The sequence below is a fragment of the Delphinus delphis genome, chromosome 9, assembly GCF_949987515.2.
Source record: "Delphinus delphis chromosome 9, mDelDel1.2, whole genome shotgun sequence".
NCBI lineage: Eukaryota > Metazoa > Chordata > Mammalia > Artiodactyla > Delphinidae > Delphinus > Delphinus delphis.
This window is the reverse complement of record NC_082691.1, coordinates 51689904-51706905: the sequence shown is the minus strand read 5'-3', so window position 1 is coordinate 51706905 and position 17002 is coordinate 51689904. Positions and strand designations below refer to the sequence as shown.

Below are 17002 nucleotides of genomic sequence, written 5' to 3'. Positions count from 1 at the left end.
ACAAAGTAATGAGCATCTTACAAATGTTTGTAAATATGTAGTTATGTAGCTCACCTTTTGAATTTATAAAAATCAGAAACGTCCGCCAGAAAGTTTTGCAATGTGACAGTGGAACTAAAAATATCTAACAGCTACAGCTAACATTTACTGAATGCTCACTGTCATTTGACAAAAAAATTAAGTATTTTAAAATAGAAGGGCTTATGGTGTGGTAACCTCTGTATGTCTTCACAGACATCCCTCCTTCCCTCTTTTCAGCACGAGCCAGGCTTGGCCGTATGACTACCGTCCCAGTCCAATCAGTTGCAAAATAAAAAGGAAAAGGTTGATTATGTCCATGTAGATGTTCAGGGCAGCAAAAACATACTCTTCAGGGTCCAGGTCAGAATGATGATGGCGCCCTCCCACCATCACCTCCCATCCATCACCAAGTACTTAAAGAAAAGAAAGAAGAATTAGCTACTTAAGTTGTACATTTCTATCAAATAAGTATCCTAAAATTATCTGGAAAAATTATTTCCCATCAGTAAATACATCACAGAGAGTAAATTTGTGGCTATAGATATTATTCTTACAGCCTCAATCATTCATGATGTCCCCAAGTTTATGCTTTATCTATTAAAGCAAGTGTTTCATTCTCCTGAAGCCAGTGGGACCAAATATGTGAGCCTTACTTTCCTTTCCTTCCAAGTCCAGAAAGCTCTGTGCCTTTAGCCAATGATGTAGACCAGGTGGGCAGATTGGACACAGAGAGAAACTACAAAATGCCCTGTGTTTGTGATTTTCCCACGTGTTCTCACTGAAAAAAAGAATGAAAATAAAGATGGTTCCCCAACATTTAGATTCACCCACAGCAATAATTCTGAACTTTCCTTTGGGTGATAGCATTTTTCAAAACTTGACATTGGAGATGGCTTTGTGACGATGTCAGTATTTCAAAATAGAATGAGAAGACTCATATATGGTTAAATAAACCCCAATTAAATGTTTTAGCTCAGCTGCGGTAGGTAAAATTATGAGCTTCTAAAGCATCAAGAAAAAAAGTCAGAGAGCCCTCTCACCCTTGTGTTTGTTGCAAAGTGAGCAGATGTGGGCAGCACAAGTGCATTAGAAGGAGGAAAAGAAAACAAGCTGCTCCTCAGGTCTTTATATCCAGCCTGTAGACTAAGAGTCTAGTGCTGTGAGGCAGAGCCGCATCAGACAGGTCAACCCTGGCATTACAAAGAATTTTGGGGGTTTTAAAGACTCTTTAAAATAATCCATTTTAGAACAACATCCACTACAGGGAAACCTGTCCCAAGTAATTCAGGTATCAGCTCTCCCTGTGTCCTGGTTCCCACTCAGCCTTCTAAGAATGAGGAGGAAGGGAGGAAAGAAACAGGAGGAAAAGAATGGGGCACCTTCTGGGTAGCCTCGTATCAGTTCATGATAGATGTCATCTCATGTAATATGGGAATGACCCAGTTGAGGCAGGTGAGGTTAACAGAGCCTCCAAGAAAGGAAGATCACACTGTAGCAGGTGGCAGAGAAGAGAGTCAAACCCAAGTCTGGGGGTTGCCAAAGCGGCTGCTTCACCTGGACCACTAAGTCCCTTCCCACTTATCCTCCCTCTCCCTATGTCTGATTCCAGTAACTCTGTGGCAGAAAAAGCTAGAATGACCAACCATTGCAGTTTGCCCAGGACTTTTGTGTGTCTTCAGAAACCCCTCAGTCCCAGGGAAATGAGGACAGTTGGTCATCCTTTAAAAAAGGCCTCCAGCAGCTGAGCTTCCAGCCTTGCTCTTAGCCTCCATCTGTCACCCTGGAGTCCTTCTGTGGAAAAGTGCTTTTCTTTCTTCCTCCCCTCCAAGAACCCCTGACTTTATCTTATTTCTTCTTACAAGAGAGATAATGACTCCTAATCATTTCATGTATTGGCGGTTAGGAGTGCACCTCTCAGGTGAGATTATATGTTTGAAGGCAGACAGGAAAGTGGGAGAGTAAGGTGAGATGGGATCCAGCTGTCTTCCCCCCAACCCCAGGGGAAGAGGGCTCAGGACACCATGCAAGAGACAGACAGCCCACAGGGAAGCCCTGGTCAGGATTAGAAGCCCCAGGAGCATCTGAGGGTTCAATAAGCAATTATCACAAGGTTGTAGGATGCAAAGTTACTATTCAACGGTCAATTACTTTCCTATATGCAGCAATGTATAAGTGAAATTGGAAATTAAAAACACAATACCATTTACATTAGCATCCAAAAAGCTTAAATACTTAGGTATAAGTCTAACAAAATATGTACAAGAACTATATGAGGAAAACTATAAATCTCTGATGAATGAGATCAAGGAAGAACTAAATAAATGGAGAGACATTCCATGTTCGTGGATAGGAAGACTCACTATTTCCAAAATATCAGTTCTTCCCAACTTGATCTATAGATTCAACACAATCCCAATCAAAATCCCAGCAAGTTATTTTGTGGATATTGACAAACCATATGGAGAGACAAAAGACCCAGAATAGCCAATACAATATTGAAGGAAAAGAACAAAGTTGGAGGACTGATGCTACCAGACAACAAGATTTACTATAAAGCTACAGTAATCAAGATAGTGTGGTATTGGTGAAAAGACTAAACAAATAGATCAACAGGACAGAGTAAAGAGCAAAGGCAATACAACGGAGTAAACATAGTCTCTTCAACAAATGGTGCTGAAACAACTGGACATCCACATGCCAAAAACATGAATCTAGACACAGATCTTATACCTTTCACAAAATAACTCATAATGAATCATAGACTTAAATGTAAAACATAAAACTCCTAGAAGATAACATAGGAGAAAACCTAGATGACCTTGGGTGTGGTGATGATTTTTTTAGATATGACACCAAAAGTATGATCCATGAAAGAAATAGTGGATAAACTAGACTTCATTAAAATTAAAAATGTCTGCTCTGTGAAAGACAGTGTGAAGATAATGATAATACAAGCCACAGACTGGGAGAAAATATTTACAAAAGAAATACCTGATAAAGGACAGTTCTCCTAAATATACAAAGAACTCTTAAAACTCAACAATAAGAAAACAAACAACTTGATTACAAAATGGGCCCAAGAACTTAACAGACACTTCACCAAAGAAGATATACAAATGGCAAGTAAGCATATGAAAAGATGCTCTACATCATATATCATCAGGGAAATGCAAATTAAAATTACAATAAGGGCTTCCCTGGTGGCGCAGTGGTTGAGAGTCCACCTGCTGATGCAGGGGACACAGGTTCGTGCCCCAGTCCAGGAAGATCCCACATGCCACGGAGCGGCTGGGCCCGTGAGCCATGGCCACTGAGCCTGTGCGTCCGGAGCCTGTGCTTCGCAACGGGAGAGGCCACAACAGTGAGAGGCCGGCGCACCACAAAAAAAAAAAAAAAAAAAAAAATTACAATAAGATACCACTACACACCTATTAGAATGGCCAAATTCTGGAACACTGACAATACCAAATGCTGGTGAGGACATGGAGCAACAGGAACTCTCATACACTGCTAGTGAGAATACAAAGTATTACAACCACTTTGGAATACAGTCTTAGAAAACTAAACATACTCTTACTGTATGATCCAGTGAACATGCTCCTTGGTATCTACCCAAAGGAGTTGAAATCATCTGTCCGCACAAAAACCTGCACATGGATGTTTATAGCAGATTTATTCATAATTGCCAAAACTTGAGAGCAAACAAGATTCACCTCAGTAGGTGAATGAATAAATTAACTGTGGTGGTGGAATATTATATCAAGATGGTGGAATATTATTCAACACTAAAAAGAAATGACCTACCAAGCCATGAAAAGACATGGAGGAATCTTAAGTGCAAATACTAAGTAAAAGAAGCCAATTTGAAAAGGCTTAATATTGTATGATTCCTACTCTATGACATTCTGGAAAAGGCAAAACTTGGAAACAGTAAGAAAATTAGTGGTTGCCAGGGGTTGGGGATGGGGAGGGATCAACTGGTAGAACAAAGAGGATTTTTTGAGCAGTGAAAATATTCTGTATGATATTACAATGATGGACACATATCATTATACATTTGTCCAAACCCATAGAATGTACAACACCAAGAGTGAGCCTTAATGTAGACTACGGACTTTGGGTGATTATGATATGTCAATGTAGGTTCATCCATTGTAATAAATGTACCACTTTGGTGGGGGATATTGATAATGGGGAAGGCCATGCGTGTATGGAGGCTGGAGTATATGGGAAATCTCTGTACTCTTCTTTTGGTTTTACTAAGAACCTAAAACTGCTCTAAAAAGAATTGTCTTTATAAAAAATAAAAAGGAGGAGGAGGAGGACAAGAAGACAGAGGAAGGAGCAAGTGACCTGGGGAGCTTTCCAGTAAATTACTGACTCCACTTGACTCCAGGCCTAGCAGAGGGCTTAGGGCCCCATCAATGCACATACCATACTCTTTGTCAAAGAAAGGGAGAAATGCGCTTACGAGTGAGAAGATCACAGTACCAAGTCCAGCATACAATAGATGCAACCACTGCAAAAAGAAAGGAAACAACTGTATATTAAGAGTAAGACTTGGAACAACTCAGGGGATCACTTAGGTCACTGCTGTTAGATAAGATATTAAGAAAGTCAAAGCTGTGGAGAGAATCTTTTCTTGAACATAGTGAACAGCATCCACTCAATTCCATTCAGCAAGCCCCATCCACATAGTTCTTCAAGAGAATGTGCCCTCCCCTCAGCTCAGGGAACATAGTGACTCTCACACAGCCTTGCTAGAGCTGATTGACAAGAGGTGGATGATAACACTCCAACAGCAGTGAATCTCTTGACCGACCAAGAGCCTCTTCCCTGTGACCAGGATCAAACAGATGCTCTAGGCCAGTCAGAAATCAATTCTCAGGATAGAGGAATCCAGGCGGCAGTTCTATCATTAGCTAGTGCTGGAGATATTACTACACAAGCAGAGATGGCCAATCACCTCAGTTCAAGAAAGGGAGGTGGGGTTTCCTTTTCCATGAATTCTGGCTCTTCTTCCCACCTAGGAGCTCCATGAGAGTCTCTGGGTCTTTGCCTTGACCTAGTCTGAGGGGTGTGTGTTCCTTGCAACCAGAACAACCCTGATCAGAATATGTGACAAATTGGCCTAAATGCCAAAGGGTTTGGCTGTAGAAGAGCAAAAGGAAGTGGTGTATAACATCTGAGAAGCATAATGGCGTTCACTCTTTAGGAGGAGAAAGCTAGTCCTAGAGGCATGGGGAGCACTCTGCTAACCAGGGAACGTTCTTGAGGAAAGAGAGAAATCAGGAGTCAGTGACACAGAGAGGGAGGCACAGTGTTTCCAGACTGAGCTAGGTGTAAGAAAACAGCTGACAACTGGAGTCTGAAGGATTCAAAATTGCCAGAGTCCAGCAAGGTTGGACATACTTAGAACAAGGGTCTGTCAGTGGTTCACCCCAAGATCCTCTGAGGGGAGGGCAGCTGTCGCCTAGGGTCGGAGCTCAATCTTCATGCCCAGACCTCCTGTCAGTGGTCCCCTACCACAACTGGTGCAGCAGGTGGCCTCACAGACCTCCAGCTACGGGGAGGGGCATGTAACTGACCAGGGTCCGGTGGCTGTGTGGTGCAACCCACTGTAGTTTGCTCCTGGGTCACGCTTCACCATCTCAGGTGGGGGCAGCAGGACCTTCCTGGGAGACCCCGGACTGCTGTAATGGTCCACGTTAGCTCCAGGAGCCCCTGACGGCACCACATCCAGAGTGCTCCCACCTTCCTTCCCTCTCCTGAACCTGGGGTCACATATGCTGTCGTGGTCTGACAGCTCTCCCAGCCTTCGTTGCCGCCACACTTTTCTGCCACAGACATTTCTCCTATCACAGTCCTTGCAAGTTTCACCCATCTGGTGTCTGCTTCTCAGAGGATCCAGACCAACAACACAACCAGCACTTCACCCTATATTCTAACAATTCTCTGAGGTTTACAAAGGGGATCCCACTTACATATGATCGTATGAAGATTAAGAGAATTCCATAGATAATAAGTACGAAGAGTAAAACAAACAGCATTCCATTTAGCAAGGTGAAACCGCACTGAGGAAACAACACAAAACCAATTAAATTATCATCCATAAGCAATTTCAAGGTGTTTAGAGATGCATCGTGTACCCGCTAGACAGAAACTGGCCCATTTGCTAATCATTTCCCCTGGCTAATCCCAAGAACCATGGAAATCCATTAGCCCCTAAGCACTGAAAAATGCTACATAAAAAGTGTTGTATTTCTTCAGGAGGGAGAAAAGGGTAGGATATGGATGAAATAACAGGAGCCACAAATTGATAATTTTTGAAACTAGGTAATGGGCACATGGGAGTTTATTAAAGTATTCTATCTTTGTATCTATATAAAATTTTCCCTAATAAAAAGTGTACTGAATAAGCAGGATGTAAATTTGTAAGTATAGTATGGTCATAATCATTCATATTTTTAAAAGCATATGCATAGACTACATTAATGGAATTAAATAGACAAAGATGTTAACTGGGTACCTTTTTCACATTTGTATGTATATATTTCAATAAAAATACATATACTAAGCTTTCAAAAATTACTATTAATTATTCTTTTGTAATCTTAAAATTTATTAATATGCTTTTTGGTTTTGCTTCTATAAATCAGTAACCAAGTCAGCCTAGGGAAGATTAGAATTTTTTTTAAAGAAAGAGGAATATTCATCTTCTGGCCTGAAAAAAGAATGGATTAGGAAGCAAAAGAATCCAAGGTATTTTCTTGCAAGAGTGTTTTCCTAATTCCTCTATTTTTCCTATTTCACTCCCTACCCTTACCACACCAAGAGAATAATCTACCAGGTCACCGAGTCTGGTTCTCAGGCCGGAAGCATCAGCAGCGCCTGGGAAATGTAAATTATCGGCCCCCATGCCAGACATTGTGAAGCAGCAACTCCAGGAGGAGTGAATTCTGTGTTCCACACGCTCTCCGGGTGACTCTGATGCCTGCTAAGAAAGTTTGTCTAGAGCTGTGCTTTCAATACACTTGGCCACTGAGCACTGGAAATGCAGTTAGTTCAAACTGAGATTGCTGCAAGTATAAAATACACACTGGGTTTGAATTTCGAAATAAAGAATGTAAGGTATCTCATTAATATTTTTGCTATACTGATTACATGTCGAAATGATAACACTTCACATATACTGGGTTAAATGAAATATATTATTAAAACTAATTTTACCTGTCTCCTTTTACTTTTTAAACATGGTTACTAGGAAAGCCAGAAGCCTGAAGGCAAGGCCTCCATGGAGGTGAGGCCCACAGAAAGCCGAGAGCCCGAGGGAGGAGGGAGCAGAATGGGTCAGGAGGGGCAAAGAAACATATTCACACACTCCCTTATGACAGAAATCTGCTTCAATAATACGTACTTTTGTTTGAAGAGCAAATAAAGTGAGTGATATCGTCACTAGAGCGGTTCCTGCCGTTGCCCATAACACTTCCTCGGCATTATAGAAACTAAAACCAGAGACTGTGATTATTGTTCACATAACATTCAAAGAAAAGCACACACACACACACACACAAATGTGTATCAAAGACTTACACTGACACGGTTCCTAGCAGCAGACCTTGAAGTAAATCAGAATGAATCAGAAGCCTGGATCCCAAGGCCAAAATCCAGAAGAGATGGTTTGAGGTTTGTGCATTCTGGCAGGGTCTAGTGAGCTATTGGGAATATGTATGATCCCAGCGCACAAAGCTACAGGCTATGAATATGGGAAATAAATAACGGAAACAAACATTTCCTTATCGTTCTCCCCAAGACTGACAGAAAAAATTATTTCATGTGTAAATATTTCTTAGAACACAATAGTAACTTTCAACATATTCAGCGACTTAACTATGTATTAATTAGGAATGTGGAAACCAAGGTAAAAGCTTTATCTGTAGACCATATTGTCATTAATCAAATAGGGCCATCCACACAGGATCTTAACATTTTATCAGAGCAGGATATGCTATTTCTACTGACGCTCCACCAAAGGTTTCTGTACTGACCTTTCCCATAGTGCTTGGATGAGAATAAAATACTTCAAACCTCAGACGTGGAATGAGGATTGAGACCTCTACCAGGGGATGAGCTGGAGGACACACCTACAAAGCATGGAGCTGCACTGGTAGGTGCCAATCCAGGGCTCTGAAGAGGGCTGCACTGGGGCTGCATTGGGTCTGTATGGGGGCTCTATGGGGGCTCTATGGGGGCTCTATGTGGGCTGGAGGGTTCCCATGGTCCAAATGGAGCCAGGGATGGGGCAGTGAGGGAGAGAGGGAGGGGATGAGAGCCAGAAGGCAGTCAAGCTGGAGGATGAGACCAAAAAGGCTATGAGGATGTGCCCAGGCCCACAGAGAGGCTCCAGGACAGCCAGCAGGCCAGTGAGAACTACAGTCAGCAGTGGCTGCAGGGCCTGAGGACATTCCCCAGCTGGTAGTATGCTCCATCAGAGACAGATCCAGAGACTAGCTGGTCCATGGCAAGAGCCAGGAAAGAACCTTCTAGTCTCTGGGAGTAAATGTGAGGACACATCCTATCCTCAGTGCTAGGACTGCCTGAGAGGCTTTGAACTTCGTCAGCTGGCTAATGACGTCCAGGATTGGAGACTGGAAAAGAACCGGAGTCCCGGGAGTCCCGGATTGCCTCTCTGGATCTCCCAAACCCAGTGGGTAAGCCTGATTCTCTACTTTGTTCAACGGACCAAAGTAAGCTGTCTTTATTGACCTTACAGGTTTTTTTTTTTAAGTGCACCTATTCCACGTACACATGATATTTTAACAATGTACTTGCTTTCGACCTTCCCTTTTATAATATTTCTTCTCTTAGGCTGTTACCAGCTTAGAAATAAATAGCAAAACCTTGGCGATGAGAGCTTCCTTTGAGATCAATAACTTTGATCTCTTCTTGAAATAAACATTAGAACTATTGAAAAAGTTAAAAGAAAACATCCAAAAATTTCTGGAAAAATACCTCTCCCCGTCCCATCGTCTCTTCCCCAGGATTCCCAGTGTCTTTCTATGTCTGGCTTTTAACTCCCACCCCTTCTGAGTGTGGTCTCTGCTGTTAAGTGGAGGAACTGGGAGACTCTACTCGCTCACCCGGACAATGAGCAGTGTATCCACACCAACTAAGAAAGGCCCCTCAATGCTCCGTCAGCTGAAGAAATGCCCAAATGTGGGTATCAAAGGGACAGTCTTCTCCAGCGTCATGAGGAAACTGTTCTTCCCGACATATACTTCACACTGGACGCTGTGTTGTACCCACAGAGAACCTCATCCTTGGCCGTGTGTCCTTGCTCACGTTGACCACCAGGAGGCGCAGATCCAAATCTAGGCTCATCACACTCAAATGCGTGGAACTATGCATTTTGCGCACGAATCTCACCTCTGGCTTTATTTTCCTTCCATCAGATTTCCCCACCTATATATACTTTTTTTTTTTTTTTTTTTTTTTTTTGCGGTACGCGGGCCTCTCACTGTTGTGGCCTCTCACGTTGCGGAGCACAGGCTCCGGACGCGCAGGCTCAGCGGCCATGGCTCACGGGCCCAGCCGCTCCTCGGCATGTGGGATCTTCCCGGACCAGGGCACGAACCCGTGTCCCCTGCATCGGCAGGTGGACTCTCAACCACTGCGCCACCAGGGAAGGCCTATTTTGCATATTTTATAAGCTACCTCAACTCTGATATGGAACCAGGTGAAGAACAAGTGAATTGGTAAGTAAATCTTCACAGGGAAGGGTGGTCAGCAGTTCATGGGAGCAATCGCAAAGAATCTTTCTTTCCAGAACACTAAATCATACTGAGATTCTGTTCTGGGTTTTCCTAAGAGGAGCAAATACTATTGTCAGTGAGTTTCAGAGAGTCCACTGCTTCCAGGAGGCAAGAGGTTTGGCTTGACTGGTATAAACATTAATAAACAGAAACCTCAATTGCAATAGAGTCCGGACACATTGAAATAGAAATAAAATAAATTTTACAAAAATAAGGAAAATTACATTTCTTGCACACAATTTGTGAACTCACTCTCCACAGCAAAATGTGTTTTTTGTCTCTGACAGAGGACAGTCAGGTTAACTGTTCCTGAAATGTAGCCCAGACTCCAGAGTGGGCCTCTCAGAAGCAAGTTTGCTGGCACAGAGGAGTAGCCCATGGTCTCCAAATTCTCTAGTTTGTTAAAAGGGTGTGGATTCCAGGTCATAAGTAAGTTTATGACTTCAAAATTCATCCAAGAGAATGTCTCACAAATAATTTCTATCTGTATTATTCCACAGAAATATTTTCCACAATAAATGGAATTAATTTAATAATGTGATGAAAATATATTTCAGAGATGAACGACAACGGATGCTAATGAGGTTTACTTACAAATAATCCCAGAAGAATGTAATTCGCAGGCACCTGGCGGCGGAGCTTCCCACAGCAAGCAAGTATAATAAATACAACAAAAAATGCTGGCCTGGGGATAATTTAAAATCATGTGTTATTTGCTTATATCATATGATATATTATAGGTAGATAGATATAGAGATGTATTATCTGATAATAAGTATTATAAAGTAAACAAAAATGTAGATTATTACCTTTACCTCTTTTTTTTTTTTTTTTGCTTTTAAAATTAACTTTTCTCATTGCCATCCATACACAGCTTGTGGGTTCTTTTTTCAAATTTTTTATTTTGAAATACTTGTAGATTCACAGGAAACTGCAAGGGAACAGAGGTCCTGTGTAACCTTTGCTCAGTTTCCCCCCATATTACATATTTAAAGTAGAATACCCAAACCAGTAATGTAACATTGGTACAGCATGTATATACGTAATGCTATGTCATAGACCTATGATGCAAATCTATGTGCAGATCCATGTAACCAGCACCACAATCAAGATGTGGAACTATCTCATCATTAAGATATCCTACCATCCCATTATGGTAACACACACACACACGCGCGCGCGCACACACACACACACACCCCTAACTCCCAGCAACCACTAATTTGCTTATTTTCCATCTTTATAATTTTGTCATTTCAAGAATGTTATACCTTGGGACTTCCCTGGTGGCACAGTGTTTAAGAATTCACCTGCCAATGCAAGGGACATGGGTTCAAGCCCCGGTCCAGGAAGATCCCACATGCTGAGGAGCAACTAAGCCCGTGCGCCACAACTACTGAGCCTGTGCTCTACAGCCCGCGAGCCACAGTTACTGAGCCTGCATGCCACAGCTACTGAAACCTATGTGCCTAGAGCCCGTGCTCTGCAACAAGAGAAGCCACCGCAATGAGAAGCCCACGCACCACAATGATGAGTAGCCCCAACTTGCCGCAACTACAGAAAGCCCACGTGTAGCAACAAAGACCCAACACAGCCAAAAATTAATTAATTAATTAATTTAAAAAAAGAATGTTATACCTTTACCTAATTTTTAATAAGGACATCAATCAATAGCTAGTGGAAAAAACTTTTAATTTAATCCAATAATACTTACAAGAGTGCGTAGGTGAACCAGGGATTCTTGACCACCCAAACTCTTAAAGCCTTCCTGGTTAAAAAAATAATAGTTTTACACAATAAGTAGCTTATTTTGCTAACTAGTGTAATATTTAAGTAGACGTTAAACAATCTCATGAGAAGAAAGGGGGGAAACCCTAAATGGTTGACAATGACAGATGGGAAAGGAAACAGTAAAACATAAAACTGTATCTTGCTTCTTAAAATAGATTCACAAAAAAGCACAGTCTTAAGTTGTAAGTGAAATTTGGATAAATGCAAATGTCCTAGTGAAGTTTTAATTTTAAAAAATACTGAGTTTGATATGTACCCAAAGCAAAAGTAATCAAATTCTCATATGTTTGTTTGTAAACACAGATTTTCAAAGGATGGGTTTAAGCCGTGACGGATCATAGTCCCTGAAATAATTTCTGCATTTAACAGAGCTCCAGCCTCCAAGGCCTCCATAGTCTCACCTTTCTTCCTTTACCCAATTTTATCTGTGGAAATAGCTTGGCGAAAATAAAAAAGAAAATAGTGCCCAAAATAAGGGAAAATTCTTAGCTTAGGAAGTTAAACTCCAGAAATCTACCAACACCTTCGTCTAGAAGTTGCCTCAGAAAAACAAAGCGACAGAAATATTATATCCTATGAATGATTAAGGAAAAATAGATAATCTTTTAATGATAAAAATTAAATTGAGCTATTCAGTGAGAATTAATATGGGCAGCTTAATACTTAATTTACATCAGTAATAAAGACTTACCAGAAAAGAAACAGGCTGATGATTGCCCCAGTGATCAGCAGCTGAACTGACAGGAGGAAGAACACTTTTACGATGAAAGCTGAGGAGACAGAAAGCTTATTTTTATGACACGATATTCAAAAGTAAAAATATAAATGTAATTACCTATTTTTGACACTTAATGAAAGAAAATTTTCCTCTGATTTTTTTGATGATAGGAAAGGGAGTGCTAATTTAGAGTTGGCCAATAGAGTTACAACAATACAGCTCTGCAGAACTCTCGGAAAAGACTCAGTCCAGACTGTTAGAGGCATTTTATTGAAGATCTGAGGGTTTATCCATGAAAGCCCCCAAATTTTAAAGACCAAACTCAGGGATTTAATTATTATGGACACCCCATCCTCCTTAGGACCAAAAGTGACCTGAAAGTCTCAGAATGTTGCAAACCCATCATTAGGGATTCACCTGCACCCCTGCATAGATGGAGCCCAGTGATGCCCTCAGAACTACCGAGGGAGAGGGCGTTTACCCCTCTGCAGAGGGACTTGGGCTGCAGGGAGTTTGCAGAGCTTCTCCACCACTTTTCTCTCTATCCTCCCTGCCTTTAGCAACTCCCTTCCCTCCTGCTTGTGCAGAAACTTGATAACCTGACGAATTGTTAAGTATGACCAAGGAGTTCCAAGACAATAGCGTGCCAAAGCAGAGTGCAGAGCATGTTGGCACCTCTGTTTGCTTACTTCCAGCTGACTACACAGGTTTTCCTGGAGCCCTTGGAATATGACACCAGTGATGACCATTTACTTTTTTGTGGCCTTATCCCAGTTTTAAAAGAAAAAAAAAGAAAGAATGCTGCTTAAAGTTGACTTATAGGATTGTCAACTGTGTCCTTCTGCTGGGCAGTTTCTGTGCATTTGAAGTGTAACAACAAAGAAATAGGACTGAGCTATCTTAATAAAAATGCCAGAACATATGTGTGCTGCCTACATTAAAATATCCACTTACTTAACATTAAATTCACATCTAGTATGTATCAAGGACTGTGAGGGAATAGATGTTAAATGTGGTCCAGCCACATAAGACTAGACATATAGATCAACGAAGTAGAATTGAGAGCCCTAAAATAGTCCCTTACATTTGTGGTCAATCCTACAAATATGGTCAACTGATTTCTAACAAACATACTAGAACAATTCAATGGAGAAAGATGAGTCTTTTCAACAACTTGTGCTGGGACAATTGGACATACACGTATAAAATGATGAATTTGGGCCCCTTTCTCATATCATACATACACAAAAGTTAACTAGTTAAACATGGATCATAGACATAAACCTAAGAAATATAATTCTTGGAAGAAAGCATAGGTGTAAATCTTTGTGAGCATGGATTAGGCAATGATTTTTTTAGATATGATACCTAAAACACAAGCAAAGAAAAAAAAACAAATAAATTGATTTCATCAAAAGTAAAAGCTTTGTGCTTCAAATGACACCTTCAGAAAGTAAAAGAAAACCCACAAACTGGCAGAAAATATTTGCATATCATGTATCTGAAAAGGGATCTAATACATAAAGAACACTTACAATCCAATTACAAGAAGACAAATAAGAATTTAAATTGGGTAAAACCTGTGGAGTGCCCTCCCACATTGACGCTGGGCTTGGCCACATGACATGTTGGCCAGTGAGACATTAGCACTGGTTTGATTAATAGAGACTTGATAAATGCTTACACACTGGGGCTTGTCCATCTGGTCTACCTCTTCTTGGGACCCAGCCCCATGTGATGAGAAGCTCAAGCCACAAGAAAAGAGCCAACAACCAACACAAACTGCCATCCATGTCAGGGAGTCATAATGGCCATTGCAGCCTCAGCTGCCAACTAAGAGCTCCAGAAGGCCTCTTTCCAGCCACAAGGTAGAGGGTGAGGGCCACAGGGAGACAGCAATGAGATTCAAAGTTCACAGTCCATCTTCAAGTCGTCCAGGTCCTAAGAAGGCATAAAGGTGGCAGAGTGTTCACCGGGGACCTAAGCATTTGCCTTGAATTGCCTACCTTCCAACTTCGTATTTCATGAAAGAAAAAAAATTCTCATTTATTTAAGCCACAGTTTTTCGGACTTCTGTTACAGCTGAATGTATTTCCTATACAGAATTAATATGTAGGGCTCTGAATTAGTATTGTTTAAAACTTAAGCCAGTATCATGGTATCATCTTGTATGTAGGCAAGAACGTTCAATGACTAATTCACGTTTCCTAAGAAAACCACAAGTTATTCACCATAATATGTGTATCATGAATTTATGAATGCCCTGGAAAACTTGGGGACCATCTGTTATTGCAGCCCTATGTCATGTTTCATGGTAAAGCATGACTGGGAAAAAACTAAAAGCAAAATTAAATCCTACAATCCACCCTGTGTAAACATTTTAAGAGAACTTTTCTCTTCCGAAAAGGTCATTTCTTTATTCTCACCTCTGCGGATAGCTGCTTCTGAGAATGGGCCAGATAAAGAATTGCTGTCCTCTGTGGTGGTCTCTGCTGCAATTTCTACCACATAGGTATCCCCTCACTCACCAGCTTTGGAGCGTGGATTCCCATGAGTTTGTTGTGGCCCATGAGTTGAAGATGAAGTTCCGTAGGACCGAGCAGATTTGCTCTGGATAGTATCATCTACTGCTTTCCGAACCAGATGTTGATGATCTCCAGAACTAAAGTCTATTGGTTCACTGACCTCCAAGTCCATTTTCCTAGAAAGGGAAAATTGTTATTCAGGTCCTTATGATCATACCACTACAACCTTAGCATCTTCATAACATTAGATGATTTTTTTTCTTAATTTCAGCTCCTTGGTTCAGTACTTCCCAAGTCAGTGCTCAACACATATTTGTTGAATGAATGATGAACAAATACTTTTTTTTTTTTTTTTTTTTTTTTTTTTACAGTACGTGGGCCTCTCACTATTGTGGCCTCTCCCATTGCAGAGCACAGGCTCCGGACGCGCAGGCTCAGTGGCCATGGCTCACGGGCCCAGCTGCTCCGTGGCATGTGGTATCCTCCCAGACCGGGGCACGAACCCGCATCCCATGCATCGGCAGGCGGACTCTCAACCACTGCACCACCAGGGAAGCCCACAAATCCTTTTAATATGAGGCCTGCAGAGTAAAATAACTTGCATCCTATTATGAAATTAATGTTTATGAATTCATTCTGCAAGGAGTTAATAAACTCCCTCTTGTGTGGAGCTGCCCTTGTCACCTTTGCCCTCAAAGAGCTTACATTTTGGGAGAGAAGATAATCAAATAAGCAATAATATAAAAGGCAGTATAAGCAGGGCCAGAAGCAATGGAGGATGTTATGGGAGCAGAAAAGTCTGGGAGAAGATGCAGGGAGTAGAAAAGGTTGTCCAAACCTTCCAGAGAAAGTGAGGTTTAAGCCAAGGCTGGAAGATGAAGAGGAGTTAGTCAGGTGAAGAGGTAGGGAAAGGTTTTCTCAGGCAGAGGAATCAGCCTGGACCAGGACTGGAGGAAGCAGAGAGGGCAGGCTCCAGAAACTGAAAGAAGTTCATGTGGCTGGAGTAGGGCGTTCAAAGGGGAAAGCAGAGTGAGTTTAGACAGGAGAGTAGTGGGGGCCAGTCACTGCAGGGCTGGCAAGCCAAGTTCATCCCCAAGCCATGACTGAATAGTGGTCCCCCAAAGATGTCCACATCCTCATCCCTGAACCTGTGAACGTGTTACTCCATATGGCAAAAGCAACATTGCCGATGTGATGAAGTTAGGGACTCTGAGGTGGGAATATGATCCTGGACCAACTGGATGGGCACAGTCGAATCACAAGGGTCCTTATGACCATACTTATAAGAGGCAGGAGGATCAGCATCAGAGAAGATGTGACAAGAGAAACATAGGGCAGAGTGATACAGTGGCTGTTTTTAAAGATGGAGGAAGGGGCCATGAGCCAAGAAATGCGGGAGGCCTGTAGAAGTCGGAAAAGGTAAGGAAATGGGGCTTCCCTGGTGGCGCAGTGGTTGAGAGTCCGCCTGCCGATGCAGGGGACACGGGTTCGTGCCCCGGTCCGGGAAGATCCCACATGCCGCGGAGCGGCTGGGCCCGTGGGCCATGGCTGCTGAGCCTGCGCGTCCGGAGCCTGTGCTCTGCAACGGGAGAGGCCACGGCAGTGAGAGGCCCGCGTACCCCGCCCACCCCCCCAAAAAAAGGTAAGGAAATGTATTCTCCCCTAGAGCCTCCAGAAAGGAATACAGCCCTGCTGACACCTTGATTTTAGCCCACTGAAACTGATTTCGGACTTCTGACTTCCAGAGCTGTAAGATAATAAATTTGTGTTGTGTTAAGGTGTTACATTTGTAGTAATTTTTTACAGCAGCAATGAATAATTAATACAATGGAGAATCACTGAAGGTCTTCCAGCAGGAGGCCATGGGGATCTGACTAGAAAGATTACACGAGGCACAGTGTGGAAAGTGGGCCAGAGTAAGCAAAAGTGGAAGCAAAGAGGCCAGAAATCCAGGTAAGAGATTATGATGAGCTTTGCCCCAGCGCTTTGCAGCAGAACATAGTTCTCAGAAAACCAGTACCAAGCAGACCAAAAATGGCAAAGAAAAAGGACCCCGTTAACCTCCTGGGGACATGAAGACTCAGGGAAGCCCCTGCTACTGACCTCCTGTCCCACAAAGAGAGCCATGGAGGAGT

General features: G+C 42.2%; 1 pseudogene; it reads right to left on the bottom strand.

Annotated features, from left to right (window-relative positions):
- Positions 1-282: 282 nt before the first annotated feature.
- LOC132430656 (protein lifeguard 2-like) lies at positions 283-15039 on the bottom strand (annotated as a pseudogene).
- Between the last annotated feature and the right edge of the window lie 1963 nt (positions 15040-17002).